This window comes from Pleurodeles waltl, chromosome 8 (assembly GCF_031143425.1).
Source record: "Pleurodeles waltl isolate 20211129_DDA chromosome 8, aPleWal1.hap1.20221129, whole genome shotgun sequence".
NCBI classification, from domain to species: domain Eukaryota; kingdom Metazoa; phylum Chordata; class Amphibia; order Caudata; family Salamandridae; genus Pleurodeles; species Pleurodeles waltl.
The window spans coordinates 1,294,373,701-1,294,383,345 of record NC_090447.1 but is presented as its reverse complement, the minus strand read 5'-3'; the positions used below and the strand labels follow the sequence as shown (position 1 = coordinate 1,294,383,345).

At 41.3% G+C, this 9,645-nt stretch overlaps 1 long non-coding RNA gene across 1 annotated transcript; it reads right to left on the bottom strand.

Annotated features, from left to right (window-relative positions):
* Positions 1–7,297: 7,297 nt before the first annotated feature.
* LOC138249217 (uncharacterized) lies at positions 7,298–8,895 on the bottom strand. Its single transcript, XR_011194790.1, has 3 exons — positions 8,792–8,895; positions 8,337–8,408; positions 7,298–7,643 (listed from the first exon to the last, which is right to left on the bottom strand). It is a non-coding gene; the product is annotated as an uncharacterized lncRNA (long non-coding RNA).
* Positions 8,896–9,645: the final 750 nt, after the last annotated feature.

Here is a 9,645-nt window from a genome sequence, read left to right as displayed (position 1 = left end):
AGTCTCTGATGGCCCTGAGACTTCAACAACAGGAGGCAAGCTCAGTTCAAGCCCTTGGAGATTCTTCTCAAGCAGGAATGCACAACACAGTCCAGTCTTTGTCCCCTTTCACAGGCAGAAGCAGCAACTGCAGGATAGCCCAACAAAGCACAGTCACAGGAAGGGGCAGCACTTCTCCTCAGCTATTCAGCTCTTCTTCTTGGCAGAGGTTCCTCTTCAATCCAGAAGTGATCTAATTTTCAGGGGTTTTTAGGTCCAATACTTATACTCCTTTCTGCCTTTGAAGTAGGCCTACTTCAAAGGAAAGTCTCTCTTGTTTGTAAGATCCTGCCTTGTCCAGGCCAGGCCCCAGACACACACCAGGGGGTTGGGGACTGTACTGTGTGAGGGTAGGCACAGCACTTTCAGGTGTGAGTGACGACTCCTCCCATCCCTCCCAGCACAGATGGCTCATCAGGATATGCAGGCTACCCCTCAGCTCCCTTTGTGTCACTGTCTAGAGGAGAGGTGCAAACAGCCCAACTGTCAAACTGATCCCGACAGGGAATCCACAAACAGGCAGAGTCACAGAATGGTTTACGCCAGAAAATGTCTACTTTCTAAAAGTGGCAATTTCAAACACACAATCTAAAAACAACTTTTACCAAAAGATGTATTTTTAAATTCTGAGTTCAGGGACCCTAAACTCCACATTTCTATCTGCTCCCAAATGGAATTTGCACTTTAATACTACTTAAGGGCAGCCCCTATTTTAACCTATGAGAGAAAAAGGCCTTACAACAGTGAGGACTGAATTTGGCAGTATTTCACTGTTAGGGCATATAAAACACATTGTTATATGTCCTACCTTAAGCATACACTGCACCCTGCCCATGGGGCTACCTAGGGCCTAGCTTAGGGGTGTCTTACATGTAGGAAGAGGGAACGTTTAGGCCTGGCAAGTGGGTACACTTACCAAGTCGAATTGGCAGTTGAAACTGCACACACAGACACTGCAGTGGCAGGTCTGAGCCATGTTTACAGGGCTACTGATGTGGATGGCACAACCACTGCTGCAGGCCCATTAGTAGCATTTGATTTACAGGCCCTGGGCACCTCTAGTGCACTGTACTAGGGACTTACCAGTAAATCAAATATGCCATTCATTGAAAGCCAATTAAACATACATTTTACATAGGAGCACTTGCAATTTAGCACTGGATAGCAGTAGTAAAGTTCCCAGAGTATCAAAAACAGCAAAACCAGAGTCCAGCACACATCAACAACCTGGGAAACAGAGGCAAAAGGTTAGGGGAGACAACGCCAAGGATGCCAAGTCTAACAGTTGGCAGCTGGGTTTTTTCCATTCATATAAGCCAAAAACATTGATACAGTCAGGTTTATTGTGCAGCAGCTTCGTTAGCACACCGGCTCCAATAGTTCTCATGGCTGAGTATACTCTGGACTCTCCAATCTGTGTGATGGACCTGCTTCCCTCTGTCTGAACATCAAGCTCATATATGCGTAAGTCCTCTTCAGTACTACATTAAGGCTGCTTTTATAGGTCATCTGAAGTCCGTACCGTAACTGAGTACAGCAACAGTTTTTGTGCTGCACCAAGTGTGGTAATGCTAATACAGTAGTGGTGAGGATGCTGGGTCCCATTCAAGATGCCACCTATCACAGCTCTTTTAGAGAGTGATAATTTCCCTCATGGCTATATCACACCTTCTCTCTCAGCAAATATAGTATTGTCATTGTGGATGCCATGCACCCAGAAGCTGCTTCCCCATTGGTGCTTTCTACTGAGACACCAGAAACGACTGAGCTCAAATAAATGTTTCAAAACATTTCCAAAGAGAGCCATGGGCTGCACCCAATAATACCCAATGTTGGAGTAAGGAGTTGTGCCTCTAGGCTCAAAGCAGAGATGCTCTTAATTAGCTTCTCAAAAATAGGTGCTACTAGAATTCAAACAAAGGGGCAGATTTATGGAAAGTGGCACTACATCCAGTGCAGCGCCACTTTCCCTGCACCCCTTAGCGCCCTCTACTGCCACCATGTGTGAGCCGTATTTAAAACACAGCGCACCATGGTGCAGGGTATGGTGGCAATGGAGTCATTTTTCATGACTCTATTGATGTACTCTGCAGGGCAGCGCCAAAATATTGGCACTACTCCTCCAGAGTACTTAGCGGGCCATTATAAATAATGGAAGCCCCATTTTAATGCCTGGTCTGGGCAGGAGTTAAACGTGCCATACAAAATTACGCATGGAAATCTCTTAGATTTTCTTGCACCATTTTTTCGGCCCCCCTAACAGGGGAACACCTCCTTTGCATACATTATGCCTGGCGCAGGCATAATGTAGTGCAAAGGGTTACAAAGTGGCGCAATGCATGCATTATGCAACTTTGTAAATATGGCTTTAGGATTTTGGCCCTGTTGGGCCACAATAGCGTAAAAAAAATGATGCTAATGTGGTGCAATGTGGCGGTAGGGGCTTATAAACATGCATTCACTCCTCTTCACCAATGGTTACTTCTATTATTTGCCAGAAGAATTAGAGTTCCTGATTTCTGACAAAAGCAGTCTTAGAATATGTTAATTTAATAGTTTACAAATTACCCTGGGAGGGGTAGCTCGGTGCTAAGCAGAACACAGACAAGAAGTGATTACAAAATTAAAACAACACTGTCTCGAGTAGTTTTCTAAATTTAATATGATCAATGCATGTTCAAAAATGAAGTGGTAATTCATTCCGTTAAAGAGCGGCTACATAAGAAAAAGACCTATCCCCTGAAGGGGACCGTCTGACCTGTGGAACAGTAAGCAGTGCTTGGTCACTAGATCTTAATAGTCTGACTGGGTGATAAAGCTAAGTAGTTAGGACCTTTCCTTGCAAGGGAGTTATGTGTCAAGCAGCACATTTTAAAAATAATCCTTTCCAGGCAGGCAACCAGTGAAGTGAGAATAACAGGGGAGATGATGCTGTTGCAGTGGAAAAATTGCGGATGTGATGTGCTGCGGTGTTCTAAACAACTAAGAGTTTATATAGTAACATCTCATTTGCAGAAGCCAATAAGGCACTACCATAATCTAATCGACCAATAACCACAGCTTGGACCAAAGTTTCCTTCACTGGCAATGAGAGGAGTGGGAAAACTCTCCTCAGCAGACTCATCGTGTGAAAACAAGTACCTGTGATGCCCAAAACCTGATCTTTTATTGTGAGAGATGGGTCCAGGCAGACACGTAGTGTTCTTAGCGACCTGTTTAGGGCTTGGAGCTGTACCTAATTCTGGAGGTTACCAATCGGGGGGCCATAGCTATTGGGCCTCGCCGAACAGCATAATCTCTGTTTTGCATGCATTCAACTGGGGTCTTCTACAATAAAGATTGTAACGCTGCACATTTGGCGCCAGAGCGATCCCAATGAGGCCTTCTCTCTTTTACATGGGGGTAAATCCCATGCAATTGCAGTTTATCTATGCACCGACGGCCATATTGTGGGCGCAATGGAAAAGACGCTCTCGGTTGGGCAAACCGTGTGCCACATAGAACTGGCTCACAGTCACCCATGGGATAGGGGTGAGAGACACTTTCCATGCATTCCCCTGTGGTCGGATGCAGTAACACTGCAATTGCATGGAGGAGGAACGCCTTTGACCCTCTCACAACTGAAGGTGGTTTCAAACCCCCAACCTGTCTTTCACTAAAGCAGGCACGAACTATTTGACTTTAGGACTCCACTAAGGACAATGTTTTTTTAAATGAGTGTCCTGTCCCGGTCTGCACCACGAACATCTAATTAATGGTATGCTGCAGTGCGAATGGGTCGGAGCGTCTGAAATGTGATTCAGGCCCAGGTCTTCATATGTTATAGAAAAACGTTTTGTAAAACTTTGCACATTTACAGAGTTTGGCTGATGATATATTGTGTGCATTACACCTAAGGCACTTGTAATAATGCGGACGCGATATCTATCACTTTTGTGACTGTGTTGTCCCATCTCCTAAACTCTAAATAAGGCCCTAAGTTATTATTCTATTTTTCTAATGTCATCTGTTGTTCACTATTTCACACTGCTGACAGATCTCCATAGGAACGCGACTATCTTGTTTTGAGAATACTTTGCTTTCAGATGAGCAATATATTAAATAAGACACCACGTTTTCGAGATGACTAATCTATCCACTTCACTGTTTAAATTATTTACCGTTGCTGCATTGATTTTTTTAAAGAGTTGCATAATAATGTAAAAAAATATTATTGATTCAATAGGATGACAACCAGGAAAAAGGCAAGACGAACACGTGAATAGTAGGTTTTAAGATAAATACCATAAATCAAGTTTTCAATGCAATTGATTGGTTTATAGAATACATTTTACGTCTGTCACCGAGAATCTGTTAACATATGTGGTGGTTCAGTTACTGGTTTTAGAGGATGGACCGAGGCCTTACTGTGATGTATTAACACGCTATAAGACTGCATCGATTTTTAGAGAGACTGCTAAATTAACGTCAATACTGCAGGGACGCGTGACTTTTCATTGTTGGTGATATTGACTGTATTCCTGACATAGCAGTTGTATCATCTGGTTCCATTTTTCAGGCGATCTTTGAGCACATTTGTCATCAGTAATGCGGGTGCCATATACAAAGGTATTTTTGGGGGTAGGTTGCGCGTGCTTACTCTGTTCTAAGATGTCATGCACTTTCTGGTGGGTGGTATCCGATAACCGCTCTGTTGGTGGTGTCATTAGGAGACGATTTAGTGGCAATTTATTGAAATGTTATTAAAAAGTGAGCCATGGCGGTGGGATAGATAGGAAACAGCGGTCTAAGGATAATCTCTTCAAATAATGACAGTCTATTATTATTACTCAGTTAGGCTGCTTCTTCAAACTAACTTTAGAATACTGTAAATTCCCAGAGTTTGTCAATCAGAAGCTAGCCCCACAATGCCACCAAAGCAAAATCAAACATGAAATTTAGATATGCTTAGATTTAAACTATAACATTGTCAATGCAAGGAGAAACGTTGGCCTAAGCAGAACTGAGAGGTGATATTACATCTGCCCAAGTCTTGAATTTAGCACTAACGTGCAATGCTCCTAGAATGGCTGCTGGCAGTAATTACCATCAATAACAAAGTCGTAGCAGTGGAGGTGGGAGAATGATGGGGCAGTGGCAGTCCTCACCATGGTGGTCCAAGCAACGCTATACTTATGTTCCTCTAACACTTGGCTGTCATGCAGGCCTCCATGGCTGACCCTGTGTTTTATAGACATCCTCCATGACCTAGGTAAAGTGAGAATCCCAGTGATTCCCCGGGCCTAGATTCCCTCCCTCATTTAGAGTTCTGGTGAATATGATTTTCGTGAAAGTGCAGGCAAGGCTGGTTACACCATGAGAAAAACCCTTGCAGGGCACCTCTTATGAGCAAGAATGACACTGACCCCCTCATGCTTGAAGACATTTTTTCAGCATATTGGCATATTGACATAAGTGTACACATGTCTGCAATGCTGGCTGGTATGGTGGTTTGTCATCGCAATTTTTACCCACAGCAGCTTCCATCCTGGATGGTAAACCTGCTTCGGATTGTAAATATGCATCAGCATAGCTACTTGTTCTATCTTCGGTTGTCCCCTATTTCAGCTATTTTGTTGGGTAAAAGTGCAAACCACACCAGTTCTAGATCGAGGTTGCGTCACCCAGAGTGAGTTTCCCTCTTTGTATTGACGTGACCCTGCTGGTCAAGTACAATGATGGCAATTCATTGCCCAGTAGAGCTGTGATATCTGATATGGTATCTTCAGGTACTGCTGTGGAGTGAAAGTGGAACTTGAAAATAAATCGGACCCGGTGTCTCCGAGAAGCTAGGAACCCATGATTAAAAAAGCATTCAGCACATGTAACCTGGAGCACCAGCTCCTGTGGATGATGCCTTCGAAAAAGTGGGATGATCATTATAGTGGTGGGAAATGACCACTGGGTTTACTACATAGGAGACTTCCAAGTACCTCTCCTTAGTTTCTCAATTATTGGATAGGGTAGCTCAGTGAAACATGCTGTAACCATTATCGAAATCAAGCTTTACCAGGCAGAAGTAATTAAATGTATATATTAATCTGTCAGGGAATGTTGCTCCATTTTATGTTCTTTTCATACATACCTATCTTCTGTACTGATGAAACGATTGGATACCAGTAAAGAAGCAAATCACAACATATTATGAGTGGCATTTGCAACTTCCAACTGCCGTTATATGATCTGATCCAAAATTTGAATCACACATCTGACTCGCAATGTCTCAGAGGACTCAGCCAATTGCCCCTTTCTCTGTGTATTGTGCGGTGATTTCATACTCTGAAGAAAACAGTTAAAGCTGTTGCTTGCGATGCCTAAAAAATAATATCCCTAATTTCAGCAGGATAGTTGGTGGCTAGTCAGTTTAGCGGTTAATATGACTTATAAAGAGAATATGATGGCTCCATGAAGCCAGATTGTAATGTCACAGACGTGTGTGGACCTAGGGCAAACAAATGTGGTGCCCCCAAAACATTTTGCACAGGCTGTCAGCAGCGTTCTGTCCTTTATTTTCAGTTCATTGTTTAACCTTCAGCTTTTGCTCTTCTCCATCGTACTGCAAATGGATACCCCTTTCCCATGCCCCTTTTCCTTCTCTGCTGCACCTATAGTTCTCCTCTGCACTCATGTCTCCTCACTGCACATTTCATATGCAGCTCTTTCTCTTCTCTCCAATACTCCATACATTTCTGCTTTTTCCAAACACTTTATTACCTCACATAATTACCTTTCTACTGCTTTTCTCACCTGCGACCATCTCACATTAACCTTTCCAATAACTTCATGACACATAAGAAATCAGAGGTGCAATGTTTAAATCCCACACCCATTGCCTGGTATTTGCTATTTACATATTCAAGATGCTCACAACCCAATAGAGGTTGATTATTTTTCTCATGTCCTCATGCTCACATGATAATGGGAAATATGTCAATTTGGTCCAAATAACCATCAGGTCCGAGGCCTCCCCATATACATAAAGCATCTGCAATAATCGAGGTAAGGAGGCCTCTGGATTACTGATATAGACCAGGATGTCATCAGCATAGTGTCTGTCCAAAGATCAAGCGAAAGAGAGAGAGGGCCCTCCTATCTCTGATGTCCCAAGGGGGACAGGGCACCGTAACACAGTGAAACAATAACATTTCCCCAAGGGAAAAGCAATCCTCTCACACCACACACTTCAATCTCTCCAATGATCAATCTAAAAACAAGGGAATCTAAGAATCATAATTTAATAATACAAACCCAAATAGTTAAAACCCAATATCACAATAATCACAAAACAAGAACAATCATCAATTAAAAAAACCCATATAAAAACAATAACATCCAAAACAAAGGAGACAAAAAAGACATCTGCAATAGTCTATTATGGTTAAACTGTCCCAATTATGGTAGATTTAGGCCAATCAATTTCTGTCACCAATCCTTGTTCGATTCCGGCCTACTCCTATGGGTCCAGTAATGTCATATAGCGTCGACGCGTTTCGGTGGTCTTCTGAATCCTTTCACCACCTTCTTCAGGACTAACAAATATGTTCCCAACACTTATTGAACCAAACCTAAATGGGCCAACAAAAAAATATATATACACTTCAATATGTCCAAAGACTCAATATCCCTCTTCACACAACCCCCATTTTTAGTACCCAATGCCCTAAATACAATACCCAGCATTTAACCATAAACCTAGATTCCTTTATATTAACTGTCACTAAGAGAGATTTAATTACCTACATACAAGATCACTCTTTAAGGGGAAAATGTATATATAAATAAATACATATCCAATTCCCACAACACTCATCTCCATTAAAATCAAACCATCCAAACTGATCCAAATGTTAATATGTATACTTTCCTTTGTTTCCCGATAGTCTTTCGCAAACAAATTTCTACATGGACAAAATAAAATCTATTAATAAATTACCACATTCTCCTCTTTTAAGGTTGACCATAATTAGATCACCCAGTGGTATCTAAAATGGTGTCCAATATTAGTCATCCACTCCATCCACAACTCATTAGTTATCACCATTATAAGTGCATTTGGTCATAAGTATTTGAATAGTAAAATAAAAAAGGAACAAAAATAGAAAATAAATAATTGATTTCATAAGCCCCATGCAATATCGAATTATCTTTGTCATATATCATGCATATGTAAATGGGGTAATAATTAATGTGATAAAATTAATAATAGGAGAAATATAGTGTGAAGTTTATGTTAGACTTCTGTTGTCCATGGAACTTACCATGGAATCCACAATTTCTATTAAACGGTGAACTAGGACTCTCTATTGTACATGTGGTTCCCAACCTTAATTCTACAAAGAAAAACAAAAAGAATCATCAGAGGAAATGCATATGTATATGCCATATTTAAGGCTTCCTCCTAGCTTTTCTTTTATGCATCCTTCTCCTAACATCGGGAAGTTAAAACCCTGTAATATCCCGGCACAAGTAACATCCCTCAATACTTTACAATTAATATAAATGGCCATTCTATTACCATCATCCCTATCTATCACTAACCTTTCCCTATGATAGGCTGCCTTAATCATTTCAATGTTTGGATTTTACATCCTGTGTCATGTTTTGCTCCTACCGCAGGAATGTTATCCACTCTATTTTACAGTTTTCACGATATTTACCATCCATATGCTGAAAAAAATCACCCGTTTAGTGTCTCAAGCCCCCATCTACTTACTGGCGTAGCGGCGTGATGGAGCTCAGCTCTCTTCCTCTTCTATTTATAATTTGAGGAACCCGACTCCCCATCCAACGCCATATATATATACACATCCCTCTGCCAGCTGTAAGCTCGGGCGCACAACTACTTCCCATTCACAAATGTTCACTTCCTGTTTTAGAGAAATGGAACACTAGACTGCAACCCCATCTCTCTTATTTGGATGCGGGCGCCATCTTAGGATCCCGCGTCCATTCAAACTTCATTATTATTTAAAATTCTATAACATCCGCTTTATATTTAAACCATCAAAGCGCTAACCTACATGTACTCTCAAATACTAGCACCATTTTCGAATTCTGCATCCATTAAAAATGTGATATTATCCTAATGCATTATTATCCCCAACCGAGGGCATACATTCTATATTTAATAACATACCTCAATCCATAAATAAATATTCTCCAAACCATCCAGGATAAATATATTATTGAATATTCTAGAAAGATAACAACTCTAAAGTCCATAAACTACCAATACTCCACTTCTTTCCTCATCGAGATCCCACCCACTACTAAGGGACCTCCTCACTGAGATATATCATTTGAAAAGGATAGGGCACCTACTACCATTCTTCTCTACAGTTTAAACCCTTCTCAATTGCCCTAAACCTAATAATATACCACAGTTCATGCTGCTTTCTCAATATGTCACAGTTACCACTTCTTTTTCTAGGATATATTTTCTCAAGAATGGACCAAACTAGATCCCTTTCTGAGTGTTCTTTACTCAGAAAATGTTCTACTAATGGTGCATTTATTTTTCATGTTCGAATAGGAGATCTATGTTCGCATAAGTGAATCCTCAATTCC